Source organism: Salvelinus alpinus, chromosome 14, assembly GCF_045679555.1.
Source record: "Salvelinus alpinus chromosome 14, SLU_Salpinus.1, whole genome shotgun sequence".
NCBI classification, from domain to species: Eukaryota; Metazoa; Chordata; class Actinopteri; order Salmoniformes; family Salmonidae; genus Salvelinus; species Salvelinus alpinus.
In genome coordinates this window covers 31,098,858-31,114,466 of record NC_092099.1, presented here as the reverse complement: position 1 = coordinate 31,114,466, position 15,609 = coordinate 31,098,858, and the positions used below count along the sequence as shown (strand labels likewise).

Below are 15,609 nucleotides of genomic sequence, written 5' to 3'. Positions count from 1 at the left end.
TAACCTCTCTTGGGTAGGGGGCAGTATTTTCACATCCGGATGAAAAGTGTGCTCAAAGTAAATTGCCTGTTACTCAGGCCCAGAAGCTAGGATATGCATATAGAATTGGATAGAAAACACCCTAAAAAGTGTCTAAAACTGTTAAAATTATGTCTGTGAGTATAACAGAACTGATATGGCAGGCGAAACCCCGAGGACAAATCCTGCCAACAAAAAAACAAAAATTCAGCCAACCACTGTTTCCAATGGTTTATTATGAGTATTATGAAGTCCTCCCAGATTGCAGTTCCTAGGGCTTCCTCTAGCTGTCAACAGTCTTTATAAAGAGTTTCAGGTTGGTTTTTGGACAAATGAGCTAGAAGTTGTAGTGGCTCCCATTTTGGCTGTAGTGTTTCCAGGGTGAAAGCGCGTTCTTTGTTATTTATATCCGGTAATGAACATACTATTCTCTGTCTTAAATTGTATAGTTAATTTACATATTAGGGTACCTGAGGTTTGATTATAAACGTTGTTTGACTTGTTTGATTAAGTTTATTGGTAACGTTTGGGATTCATTTTGTATGCGTTTTGAAGGAGGGAAACCGGTGGATTATTGAATGAAGCGCGGCAGAGTTTTTTTGGATATAAAGAAGGACTTTATCGAACAAAAGGACCATTTGTGATGTAACTGGGACCTTTTGGAGTGCGAACAGAAGAAGATCTACAAAGGTAAGGCATTTATTATATCGCTATTTCTGACTTTCGTGTCGCACCTGCCTGGTTGAAAAATGTTTTTCATGTTTTTGTATGCGGGGCACTGTCCTCAGACAATCGCATGGTGTGCTTTCGCCGTAAAGCCTTTTTGAAATCTGACACAGCGGCTGGATTAACAAGAAGTTAAGCTTTATTTTGATGTATAATACTTGTATTTTTAAAAAATATTTATATTTCTGTAATTTGAAATTCGCGCTCTGCAATTTCACCGGATGTTGGCCAGGTGGGACGCTACCATCCCACCTACCTGCCCCATAAGAAGTTAAGTAAAGATTTAGGCTACATGGTCAAGGCTTAGGATATTCCCTGGAGTCATGTAGTGTGGAAAAGAAAATACACAAAAGGATCAAAAGGAGACATTTTATCATCAACACTTCGCCTGCAAGGCCTACTTCAGGACAAAGAAGCAGCTGCACCGTAGACAATAAATGTTCCTCTTTCTCTTGCTGTTCTAGAATATACCAATGTTGGAGACAATAAAACAGGGATGTTATACAATGCATTCGGAAGGTACTCACCCCTTGGCTTTTTCAAACATTTTGTTATGTTACAGCCATTATTCTAAAATGGATAAAACATTTTTTTCCCTAATTAATCTACACACAATACCCCATAATGACATAGCGAATACAGGTTTAGACATTTTTGCAAATGTATACATTTTTTATTTTTTTAAGTACATCTTATTTACATAAGTGTTCAGACCCTTTGCTGTGAGACTCAAAATTGAGCTCAGGTGCATCCTGTTTCCATTGATCATCCTTGAGATGTTTCTACAACTTGATTGGTCATGATTTGGAAAGCCACACCTGTCTATATAAGGTCCCACTGTTGTCAGTGCATGTCAGAGCAAAAACCAAGCTATGAGGTCGAAGGAGTTGTCTGTAGAGTTCCGAGACAGGATTGTGTCGAGGAACAGATCTGGGGAAGGGTACCAAAAAATGTTTGCAGCAATAAAGGTCCCCAAGAACAAAATGGTCTCCATCATTCTTACATGGAAGAAGTATGGAACCACCAAGAGTCTTCCTAGAGCTGGCCACCCAGCCAAACTGAGGAATCGGGGAGAAGGGCCTTGGTCAGGGAGGTGACCAAGAACCCGATGGTCACTCTGACAAAGCTCCAGAGTTCCTCTGTACAGATGGGAGAACCTTCCAGAAGGACAACCATCTCTGCAGCACTCCACCAATCAGGCCTTTATGGTGGAGTTGCCAGACGGAAGCCACTCCTCAGTAAAATACACATGACAGCCCGCTTGGAGTTTGCCAAAAGGCACCTAAAGGACTCTCAGACCCTGAGAAACAAGAGTCTCTGGTCTGATGAAACCAAGATTGAACTCTTTGGCCTGAATGCCAAGCGTCACGTCTGGAGGAAACCTGGCACCATCCCTACGGTGAAGCATGGTGGTGGCAACATCATGCTGTGGGGATTTTTTTCAGCGGCAGGGACTGGGAGACTAGTCATGATTGAGGGAAAGATAAACGGCGCAAAGTACAGAGAGATCCTTGATAAAAACCTGCTCCAGAGCGCTCAGGACCTCAGACTGGGGCGAAGGTTCACTTTCCAACAGGGCAACGACCTTAAGCACACAGCCAAGACAGCGCAGGAATGGCTTCAGGACAAGTCTCTGAATCTCCTTAAACGGCCCAGCCAGAGCCCAGACTTGAATCCAATCTAACATCTTTGGAGAGACCTGAAAATAGTTGTGCAGCGACGCTCCCCATCCAACCTGGCAGAGCTTGAGAGGAACTGCAGAGAAGAATGAGAGAAACTCCCCAAATATTTACATTTACATTTAAGTCATTTAGCAGACGCTCTTATCCAGAGCGACTTACAAATTGGTGCATTCACCTTATGATATCCAGTGGAACAACCACTTTACAATAGTGCATCTAACTCTTTTAAGGGGGGGGGGGGGGGGGTTAGAAGGATTACTTTATCCTATCCTAGGTATTCCTTAAAGAGGTGGGGTTTCAGGTGTCTCCGGAAGGTGGTGATTGACTCCGCTGACCTGGCGTCGTGAGGGAGTTTGTTCCACCATTGGGGTGCCAGAGCAGCGAACAGTTTTGACTGGGCTGAGCGGGAAATACAAATACAGGTGTGCCAAGCTTGTAGCGTCATACCCAAGAAGACTCTAGGCTGTAATCGCTGCTAAAGGCGCTTCAACAAAGTACTGAGTAAAGGGTCTGAATTCTAATGTAAATGTGATATTTCAGTTTTTTACTTTTAACACATTGGAAAATATTTATAAAAACCTGTTTTTGCTTGGTCATTATCGTGTATTGTGTGTAGATTGATGAGGGGAAAACAACAATTTAATCAATTTTAGAATAAGGCTGTAACGCAACAAAATATGGAAAAAGTCAAGGGGTCTGAAATACTTTCTGAATACACTATTTGAATTCTAAAATCAAAAATGGTGCAGTCAGAAAGTGATTGAAATCATATAGAATGACCCAACAACAAGAGGCAGGTGACAGCTTTCTAATACAAAAGAGAAAAGATATGTGAAACATTGTCATTCCACATGACCTGCGCGAGGGGACAAGATGTCTAATGTGTGTGTGGACTCAGCTGTGGGGCCCTGGAGATGCAGGCTGAGAACCTGAGGGCTGAACCCTGCCTGAGAGCATGGGACGTGTGAGAGAGAAAGGGAGAGAACAGAACACTAAAAGCCATCCATTTTAGCAGCTGCAATACACAGTACAACCTGACCCACGGCAGGCAGGCAGGAGGGAGCAAGAGACTAACAGACCCAGGGGTACAGCGAAAAAAGTATACAAATGCAGGGCAAAGAGAGAAAAGAGGAGAAAGAAGAAGGGAGCGAGATAGAGATTACAGAGACCTAAAAAAAAGGGTCAGGTGGACACTGTGGGAATGGAGACGTGTGTTGATGACATCTGCCATTTCGGCTCACTTCGCTCAAGATGAGCCCTCAGCCCGGCAGAGGAGAGACAGCTGCACAATGAAGAGCTAGAAGAAAAGATGGGAGAGGAGAATGGAAGAGACCATTGGGGGAAGAGGGGTTAGGGATCACCTACTATAGCACAGATATGAGCCATTTCACTGCAGCCACTAATTCACCAAGACAGACAGGCATTTATACTAATTACCCTTCTTTAAGAGTAAACTGGCTCCCAGAATAGACACAGTGAAGGTCTGTTGTATTTCATTACCATACAGTTCCCTGATGTGGACCTATCCACTCTTCAGGACCAAAATAACAGCTCCACACTACTTACATAACGCTGAACTCAAAACATGAATACATATTCATGTCGATGTGTGTGTCTATCTGCAGACTTTAATTGATAGGAAATGTGTTTACACTGTGTGTGGTTAGAACTGACTCAGTCCAGATTAGAGGTCCACCGATTATGATTTTTCAACGCCGATACCGATTATTGGAGGACCAAAAAAGCCGATACCGATTAAATCGGCCAATATTTTTATTTTATTTGTAATAATGACAATTACAACAATACTGAATGAACACTTATTTGAACTTTAATATAATACATCAATAAAATCAATTTAGGCTCAAATAAATAATGAAACGTGTTCAATTTGGTTTAAATAATGCAAAAACAAAGTGTTGGAGAAGAAAGTAAAAGTGCAATATGTGCCATGTAAGAAAGCTAACGTTTAAGTTCCTTGCTCAGAACACGAGAACATATGAAAGCAGGTGGTTCCTTTTAACATGAGTCTTCAATATTCCCAGGTAAGAAGTTTTAGGTTGTCGTTATTATAGGACTATTTCTGTCCATACGATTTGTATTTCATATACAGTGGGGAGAACAAGTATTTGATACACTGCCGATTTTGCAGGTTTTCCTACTTACAAAGCATGTACAGGTCTGTAATTTTTATCATAGGTACACTTCAACTGTGAGAGACGGAATCTAAAACAAAAATCCCGAAAATCACAGTGTATGATTTTTAAGTAATTAATTTGCATTTTATTGCATGACATAAGTATTTGATCACCTACCAACCAGTAAGAATTCCAGCTCTCACAGACCTGTTAGTTTTTCTTTAAGAAGTCCTCCTGTTCTCCACTCATTACCTGTATTAACTGCACCTGTTTGAACTCGTTACCTGTATAAAAGACACCTGTCCACACACTCAATCAAACAGACTCCAACCTCTCCACAATGGCCAAGACCAGAGAGCTGTGTAAGGACATCAGGGATAAAATTGTAGACCTGCACAAGGCTGGGATGGGCTACAGGACAATAGGCAAGCAGCTTGGTGAGAAGGCAATAACTGTTGGCGCAGATATTAGAAAATGGAAGAAGTTCAAGATGACGGTCAATCACCCTTGGTCTGGGGCTCCATGCAAGATCTCACCTCGTGGGGCATCAATGATCATGAGGAAGGTGAGGGATCAGCCCAGAACTACACGGCAGGACCTGGTCAATGACCTGAAGAGAGCTGGGACCACAGTCTCAAAGAAAACCATTAGTAACACACTACGCCGTCATGGATTAAAATCCTGCAGAGCACGCATGGTCCCCCTGCTCAAGCCAGCGCATTTCCAGGCCCGTCTGAAGTTTGTCAATGACCATCTGGATGATCCAGAGGAGGAATGGAAGAAGGTCATGTGGTCTGATGAGACAAAAATAGAGCTTTTTGGTCTAAACTCCACTCGCCGTGTTTGGAGGAAGAAGAAGGATGAGTACAACCCCAAGAACACCATCCCAACCGTGAAGCATGGAGGTGGAAACATCATTCTTTGGGGATGCTTTTCTGCAACGGGGACAGGACTACTGCACCGTATTGAGGGGAGGATGGATGGGGCCATGTATCGCGAGATCTTGGCCAACAACCACTTTCCCTCAGTAAGAGCATTGAAGATGGGTCGTGGCTGGGTCTTCCAGCATGTCAACGACCTGAAACACACAGCCAGAGCAACTAAGGATTGGCTTCGTAAGAAGCATCTCAAGGTCCTGGAGTGGCCTAGCCAGTCTCCAGACCTGAACCCAATAGAAAATCTTTGGAGGGAGCTAAAAGTCCGTATTGCCCAGCGACAGCCCCGAAACCTGAAGGATCTGGAGAAGGTCTGTATGGAGGAGTGGGCCAAAATCAATGCTGCAGTGTGTGCAAACCTGGTCAAGAACTACAGGAAACGTATGATCTCTGTAATTGCAAACAAAGGTTTCTGTACCAAATATTCAGTTCTGCTTTTCTGATGTATCAAATACTTATGTCATGCAATAAAATGCAAATTAATTACTTAAAAATCATACAATGTGATTTTCTGGATTTTTGTTTTAGATTCCGTCTCTCACAGTTGAAGTGTACCTATGATAAAAATTACAGACCTCTACATGCTTTGTAAATAGGAAAACCTGCAAAATTGACAGTGTATCAAATACTTGTTCTCCCCACTGTACCTTTGACTATTGGATGTTCTTATAGGCACTTTAGTATTGCCAGTGTAACAGTATAGCTTCCATCCTTCTCCTCGCCGCTACCTGGGCTCGAACCAGGAACACATCGACTACAGCCACCCTCGAAGCAGCATTACCCATGCAGAGCAAGGGAAACAACTACTCCAAGTCTCAGAGCGAGTGACGTTTGAAACGCTACTAGCGCGCACCCCGCTAACTAGCTAGCCATTTCACATCGGTTACACCAGCCTAATCTCGGGAGTCGATAGGCTTGAAGTCATAAACAGCGCAATGCTTGAAGCATTGCGAAGAGCTGCTGGCAAAACGCACGAAAGTGCTGTTTGAATGAATGCTTTTGAGTCTGCTGGTGCCTACCATCGCTCAGTCAGACTGCTCTATCAAATCATAGACTTAGTAACACACAGAAATACGAGCCTTAGGTCATTAATATGGTCAAATCCGGAAACTATCATCTCGAAAACAAAACGTTTATTCCTTCAGTGAAATACAGAACAGTTCCGTATTTTATCTAACGGGTGGCATCCATAAGTCTAAATATTCCTGTTACATTGCACAACCTTCAATGTTATGTCATAATTACGTAAAATTCTGGCAAATTAGTTCGCAACGAGCCAGGCGGCACAAACTGTTGCATATACCCTGACTCTGCGTGCAATGAACGCAAGAGAAGTGACGCAATTTAACCTGGTTAATATTGCCTGCTAACCTGGATTTTCTTTTAGCTAAATATGCAGGTTTAAAAATATATACTTCTGTGTATTGATTTTAAGAAAGGCATTGATGTTTATGGTTATGTACACGTTGGCGCAACGACAATCCTTTTTCACGAATGCGCACTGCATCGATTATATGCAACGCAGGACACGCTAGATAAACTAGTAATATCATCAACCATGTGTAGTTATAACTAGTGATTATGATTGATTGATTGTTTTTTATAAGATAAGTTTAATGCTAGCTAGCAACTTACCTTGGCTTCTTACTGCATTCGCGTAACAGGCGGGCTCCTCATGAGGCAGGTGGTTAGAGCGTTGGACTAGTTAACCGTAAGGTTGCAAGATTGAATCCCTGAGCTGACATGGTAAACATCTGTGGTTCTGCCCCTGAACAAGGCAGTTAACCCACCGTTCCTAGGCCGTCATTGAAAATAAGAATGTGTTATATACAGTGGGGAGAACAAGTATTTGATACACTGCCGATTTTGCAGGTTTTCCTACTTACAAAGCATGTAGAGGTCTGTCATTTTTATCATAGGTACACTTCAACTGTGAGAGACGGAATCTAAAACAAAAATCCAGAAAATCACATTGTATGATTTTTAAATAATTAATTTGCATTTTATTGCATGACATAAGTATTTGATCACCTACCAACCAGTAAGAATTCCGGCTCTCACAGACCTGTTAGTTTTTCTTTAAGAAGCCCTCCTGTTCTCCACTCATTACCTGTATTAACTGCACCTGTTTGAACTCGTTACCTGTATAAAAGACACCTGTCCACACACTCAATCAAACAGATTCCAACCTCTCCACAATGGCCAAGACCAGAGAGCTGTGTAAGGACATCAGGGATAAAATTGTAGACCTGCACAAGGCTGGGATGGGCTACAGGACAATAGGCAAGCAGCTTGGTGAGAAGGAAACAACTGTTGGCGCAATTATTAGAAAATGGAAGAAGTTCAAGATGACGGTCAATCACCCTCGGTCTGGGGCTCCATGCAAGATTTCACCTCGTGGGGCATCAATGATCATGAGGAAGGTGAGGGATCAGCCCAGAACTACACGGCAGGACCTGGTCAATGACCTGAAGAGAGCTGGGACCACAGTCTCAAAGAAAACCATTAGTAACACACTACGCCGTCATGGATTAAAATCCTGCAGCGCACGCAAGGTCCCCCTGCTTAAGCCAGTGCATGTCCAGGCCCGTCTGAAGTTTGCCAATGACCATCTGGATGATCCAGAGGAGGAATGGGAGAAGGTCATGTGGTCTGATGAGACAAAAATAGAGCTTTTTGGTCTAACTCCACTCGCCGTGTTTGGAGGAAGAAGAAGTATGAGTACAACCCCAAGAACACCATCCCAACCGTGAAGCATGGAGGTGGAAACATCATTCTTTGGGGATGCTTTTCTGCAAAGGGGACAGGACGACTGCACCGTATTGAGGGGAGGATGGATGGGGCCATGTATCGCGAGATCTTGGCCAACAACCTCCTTCCCTCAGTAAGAGCATTGAAGATGGGTCGTGGCTGGGTCTTCCAGCATGACAACGACACGAAGCACACAGCCATGGCAACTAAGGAGTGGCTCCGTAAGAAGCATCTCAAGGTCCTGGAGTGGCCTAGCCAGTCTCCAGACCTGAACCCAATAGAAAATCTTTGGAGGGAGCTGAACGTCCGTATTGCCCAGCGACAGCCCCGAAACCTGAAGGATCTGGAGAAGATCTGTAGGGAGGAGTGGGCCAAAATCCCTGCTGCAGTGTGTGCAAACCTAGTCAAGAACTACAGGAAACGTATGATCTCTGTAATTGCAAACAAAGGTTTCTGTACCAAATATTAAGTTCTGCTTTTCTGATGTATCAAATACTTATGTCATGCAATAAAATGCAAATTAATTACTTAAAAATCATACAATGTGATTTTCTGGATTTTTGTTTTAGATTCCGTCTCTCATAGTTGAAGTGTACCTATGATAAAAATTACAGACCTCTACATGCTTTGTAAGTAGGAAAACCTGCAAAATCGGCAGTGTATCAAATACTTGTTCTCCCCACTGTATATATATATTTTTTTTTTTAATCGGCATCCAAAATTACCGATTTCCGATTGTTATGAAAACTTGAACTCGGCCCTAATTAAATCGGCCATTCCGATTAATCGGTCAACCTCTAGTCCAGATAAAGACACACTGTCCTGGCAGTTCTAACCCACCGGACGGCTGGGGTCCGATGCATTTATGAGTACGTCCTCATAAAGATGCATTCAAATATGATATTTATGTGCTATTTAGTGCGATATGTTCACTGACTGACTATTGCGGTCATGAGGGTTTACAGGGTTTACGTTAGGACAATGTGACCCGGAAGATTTTAATTTACCGGCCATTTGAGAAACTTACCAGACCCATATGAATTGGTGTGAACCCATTAGGGCGTTCACCCACAGTGCTCAGAATTGCAGAAATCACTTTTAGATTATGGTCATTCATCTTTACAGAACATGCAACTACTGTAGTGAAGTAGCCAATAAAATGTAATTTTCAAACATTTGCGAAATGCAATTCGTGGGAAAACACCGTGCTAAACAGCACATCTAATGAGAGCAGTTCCATGTGACAGAGATCAACATCTCTGTTAGAAACTTAGAGGGGGAATCTAAAGATGCAACAACTAGGATGGGACGCCAATATGACTAGGATTGTGCCTTTGGCTTCTGGACAATGAAATAGTTGATAAGAAAACCAATAGAACAAGAGAGAAATGCTGGTTTCAACGGCATATGAGGAAGTCTTTATAAAATAATTGCCACCATGTTTCTATGGTTGGATTTTGCCTGGGCTACTTTGAAGCAAGTTAAGACATGCCTCACATTATGTTAAAATGTTAAAAGTACGTGTAAAATTAAGTATGTTTTCAAAATGCATACCGCCTTCAGCTCACATTGTAAAGTGATGTGTGATGCACTGATAGCCTGCCTACCGCTGCCTATGCACTTTAATGGCGAATGGGAGGCGGGCTTCAATTACCAGGTGAGAAATAAAAAAAAACAGTAGCTCTATAAATCGTGGCCATCAAAATTGTTTTTAACAGAATTGTTGCACAATGACTGAGCTTATAAAAGCACGTTTCACTCCAGCAGCAACAAGTTGAAGAGCTGCAGCAGCATCTCTAGCGCGGTCTGACAAGTGATATTCCGCTCAAAATATACTGTGCACATGTGATAAATAAGATACATGATGACTAACTAAAAATTACACACGCACCAATTTAATTCCACTAAATTTAGCAAATTAACCTATAGACCGATAAGCATGACGGTCAAATGTATTTCCATCGAATAAATACAATTAATTATTTTGCAATGGGATTGTTTTTCTCCCGGTCAATTTGGCCGGCAACAATTTTATTAATCAGCTTTTTCTTTTTTGTTATTAGCCAAAAGCTGGCAATTACCGGCAAAGGGAAACCCTGTGCGTGTGTGTGACACGGCAAGCAGTGTGAAATAAGAGCCCCCACTGTGCTCTAATGGCTTCTGAGGAGGACCTGTGAGAGGGAAAGGCCAGGATGACGACAGGAAACATTACTACACAGCACCGGGCCTAATGGGTGCACAAATACTCTTGTGGTAATGGATTCACCCATTAATCTGCCTGAACCTAGCCCTTTCTTGTGCTCGCTCCCTCATCACTCGCTCTCTCCTCCTCAGAGCCATTCTGAGTCACTCTAGCGTCACAGCGATTTCATGCGAGGCTCATAATGTCAAACACTCAATTAAGAGCATGTCAACATCTGCCTGACTCATTTATCTTGACAAAGACGTGAGCCCAGGCCCGAGCAATCAAGCGCCCTGCCTAACTTGCATGTTCCCTTCATCAGACCAGAGCAATCACATCCACCTTACTGATTAGCGCCTCCAGTCATAATCACTTCCTGCTTTTATTAGCCTCTTCCAATGGCATTTCATCATCTTATTTTTAACAATTATTCCTGCACAATGACATATAATACAATTTAACCGTAATCCATCCTACAGGATGTATTGTTTTTTTCTTGCCCATCCAGCCACTTTTAACCTCACCCCAATAACCCCATCTACCCTCTCCCCCTCAACCCCACCCTCCCTCACATCTCTATCCTATGGATGGGAAAGCAGCAGACAAATCATACCAAGCAAGTCATGAACATAAATAACACAAGAAACCAAGCAAAAACAAACAAAACAAATAATTATAATAAAATAGAAGTACAATTATTCAAACATTGGTATTCGCTCTAGGTATTTGTACTTATTGGCCCTCATTAGGTTGTTGAAGTATACTTATTGGCCTACATTTAGCGGTACATTTCAATTCATTTATCTATCTATCTATCTATCAGGATCTTTTCCTAAGTAGCTCCATCTGACACATCGTCTTATTTCCTCACCTGCAGAGTTATTTAACAGTCTGCGACGGTGCTTCTCACACCGGCCCTGGCGCCCCTAGGCCACTCCACATACCGATCTATCCTGACAGCAGCACAACAGACCACTCAGATCCAAGGTTTGCTAGTTAAATGGCTAGTTGGATCTGGTGTGCTAGAGCCGGGAGGGACCAAGCACCCAGGGCCACGAGGGCCAGACCCGGAGGCACCTTTCCACAAAGATTGTTAGTTAGTAAGCATTTAGTTATTTTAGGGACTGTACAAATTCATACATTAAACCATTTATGCTTAACATATTCCAGGTATTCTGCCCACATACATAAAAATATCCTGGGTTTGCCCATTATATTATAAGGCATGCTATCTAGTGCGATAATTCCACAAACCCATGGGCAACTGTTAGAGAATCGGGTGACTTCCAGTGCAGAGTAATACATTTCTTTGCCGATATAAGGGCTAAATTACAGAACTTCTGTTGATAGAAGTCACCTAAGATTTTATTGCCCAAAAGACATATGTAAGGGGACCTTGGTAAAGTTGATTGATATACACTGAGATCTAAACAATATTATGCCGTCCCAATACTTAGATATGCTGTGGGCCTGTCCAGAGCTATGTAAAATAGTCCCCTTTTGTTTCTTACATCTCCAGCATAGGTAGGACATTTCTGTATGCATTTTATGCACGTACAGGGGTATAATATACTGTATGTAGAATCTTAAATTGCAACATTTTATGTCTCAGATTGTACGAGCACCAATTACAAGTATCACAGATATCTTCCCCTTCGTCATTTGTAATACTTTCCCCCCCAAGTTTGCTTCATATTTGACAGAGACTATTAGTGTTATCTGGGAAGAAATCAAGGCAAACATAAAATGAATTTCTAAATTGTATCTTCCTATTCCTCAGAAGGAATTCAATATTTGAGGCTTTTAGCACATTCAAATCATGTTGTTTGGTAAATACAAGATGTCTTATCTGTAAAAATGTAAAGAAATCCGAGGATGGGATGTTGTACAGTGTCTTCGGAATTTATTCCGATTCCTTGACTTTTTTTGTTATGTTACAGCCTTATTCTAAAATGTATTAAATTGTTTACTGTCCCCCATCAAATCTACACACAATACCCCATTATGAAAGCAAAAACAGGTTAACCATTTTTTTTTTTATTGTATGAAAAAAATCTAATCAAATTTACATAGACTACCATTCAAAAGTAGAGTCACTTAGAAATGTCCTTGTTTTTGAAAGAAAGGCACATTTTTTGTCCATTAAAATAACATGAAATTGATCAGAAATACAATGTAGACATTGTTAATGTTGTAAATGACTATTGTAGCTGGAAACGGCTGATTTTTAATGGAATATCTACAGAGGCCCATTATCAGCAACCATCACTCCTGTGTTCCAATGACACGTTGTGTTAGCTAATCCACGTTTATCATTTTAAAAAGGCTAATTGATCATTAGAAAACCCTTTTGCAATTATGTTAGCACAGCTGAAAACTGTTGTTCTAATTAAAGAAGCAATAAAACTGGCCTTCTTTAGACTAGTTGAGTATCTGGAGCATCAGCATTTGTGGGTTCGATTACAGGCTCAAAATGGCCAAAGACTTTTCTTCTGAAACTCGTCAGTCTATTCTTGTTCTGAGAAATGAAGGCTATTCCATGCAAGAAATTGAGAAGAAACTGAAGATCTCGTACAGCGCTGTGTACTACTCCCTTCACAGAACAGCGCAAACTGTCTCTAACCAGAATAGAAAGAGTGAGAGGCCCCAGTGCACAACGGAGCCAGAAGACAAGTACATTAGAGTGTTTAGTTTGAGAAACAGACGCCTCACAAGTCCTCAAATGGCAGCTTCATTAAATAGTACCCACAAAACACCAGTCTCAACGTCAACAGTGAAGAGGTGACTCCGGGATGCTGGCCTTGTAGGCAGAGTTCCTCTGTCCAGTGTCTGTGTTCTTTTGCTCATATTAATTGTTTATTTGTATTGGCCAGTCTGAGATATGGCTTTTTCTTTAACACCTCTGCCTAGAAGGCAAGCATCCCGGAGTCACCTTTTCGCGAGCTCTATTCCAAACTTCTTCCATTTAAGAATGATGGAGCCAATGTGTTCTTGGGTTACTTTAATGCTGCAGATATTTTTTGGTACCCTACCTCAGATCTGTGCCTCGACACAATCCTGTTTCTGGGCTCTACGGACAATTCCTTCGACCTCATGTCTTGATTTTTGCTCTGACATGCACTGTCAACTGTGGGACCTTATATAGACAGGTGTGTGACTTTCCAAATCATGTCCAATCAATTGAATTTACCACAGGTGGACTCCAATCAAGTTGTAGAAACATCTCAAGGATGATCAATGGAAACAGGATGCACCGGAGCTCAATTTCGAGTCTCATGGCAAACGGTCTGAATACTTATGTAAATAAGGTATTGCTGTTTCTTATTTTTAATACATTTTCATAAATTTCTGAAAACATGTTTTTGCTTTGTCAGTATGGGGTATTGTGTGTAGATTGTTGATTTTTAATCAATTTATCCATTTTAACATAAGGCTGTAACGTAATGGGTCTGAATACTTTCCGAATGCACTGTACATGGACTGTAGTTCATTCAAAAAAATGTATTAACCTTTGGAAAAGAGATGGACTTCTATGATGCCTCTATCATACCAAGGCTTAAAGTTGAACTGACAGCGTTGAACTACTTTGCAGATATGAAACAGAGACATTCAGAAGTAAAAAATATAAAAATACCAGTTTATGCTTAAAAACAACTTATCAGAGGCTTTAAAAATAGGTTCTATATGACTCAATTCCATGACATACAGTAATGCATTGTTGGCAAAATGGATGCAGTTCAATGCATGATTAATATAATTCACCAATACATTTCTTGATAGTCACAAAATATTGCTTTCAGGTTGTAAATCACAGCTGGCCTTGCATATTCACCCATTCGGGATGCAATGTTTCAGTTTCAATTACTCAATATTTTGAACAAAAACGGACGACTGTAACTAAGGCTGGTAATGGCAATACAATCAAACTAGCAGGAGCAATGCTCACAAGTCAGTCAATCATAACGTGGCTAATTAGCTAGCGCACACGTGTCAAACAAGGCCAGCGGGCCAAATACGACACACAAGCGAGTATAAAATGAGTCAACAGCTACTTTATGAAATTGCAGCCTGATGCGCTCGTACCGGTGATTTCAACTTCAATTGCGCTGCTTTCGTCGGTCACATTTACAGCGGACAAAAAAATAAAAACATTTTAAGTTCAAAATGTTACACGAAACTAATACAGTTGAAGTCGGAAGTTTACATACACTTAGGTTGGAGTCATTAAAACTTGTTTTTCAACCACTCCACAATTTTCTTGTTAACAAACTATAGTTCTGGCACGTCGGTTAGGACATCTACTTTGTGCATGACACAATTAATTTTTCCAACAATTGTTAACAGACAGATTATTTCAGTTATAATTAACTGTATCACAATTCCAGTGGGTCAGAAGTTTACATACACTAAGTTGACTGTGCCTTTAATTAAACAGCTTGGAAAATTCCTAAAAATTATGTCATAGCTTTAGAAGCTTCTAATTGACATCATTTGAGTCAATTGGAGGTGTACCTGTGGATGTATTTCAAGGCCTACCTTCAAACTCAGTGCCTCTTTTCTTGACATCATGGGAAAATCAAAAGAAATCAGCCAGGACCTCAGAAAAAAATTGTAGACCTCCACAAGTCTGGTTCATCCTTGGGAGCAATTTCCAAACGCCTGAAGGTACCACGTTTATCTGTACAAACAATAATATGCAAGTATAAACACCATGGGACCACGCAGCCGTCATACCGCTCAGGGAGGAGACGCGTTCTGTCTCCTAGAGATGAACATACATTGGTGCGAAAAGTGTAAATCAATCCTAGAACAACAGCAAAGGACCTTGTGAAGATGCTGGAGGAAACAGGTACAAAAGTATCTATTTCCACAGTAAAACGAGTCCTATATCGACATAACCTAAAAGGCCGCTCAGCAAGGAAGAAACCACTGCTCCAAAACAGCCCAAAAAAGCCAGACTACGGTTTGCAACTGCACATGGGGACAAACAACGTATTTTTTGGAGAAATGGCCTATGGTCTGATGAAACAAAAATAGAACTATTTGGACATAATGACCATCATTATGCTTGGAGGAAAAAGGGGGAGGCTTGCAAGCCAAAGAACATCATCCCAACCGTGAAGCATAGGGGTGGCAGCATCATGTTCTGGGGGTGCTTTGCTGCAGGAGGGACTGGT

At 41.5% G+C, this 15,609-nt stretch overlaps 1 protein-coding gene across 2 annotated transcripts in view; it reads right to left on the bottom strand.

Moving 5' to 3' along the window:
- LOC139538767 (mannosyl-oligosaccharide 1,2-alpha-mannosidase IB-like) overlaps positions 1-15,609 on the bottom strand; it is a 172,193-nt gene that overhangs the window by 129,476 nt on the left and 27,108 nt on the right. The gene's annotated exons all lie outside the window — the stretch shown is intronic.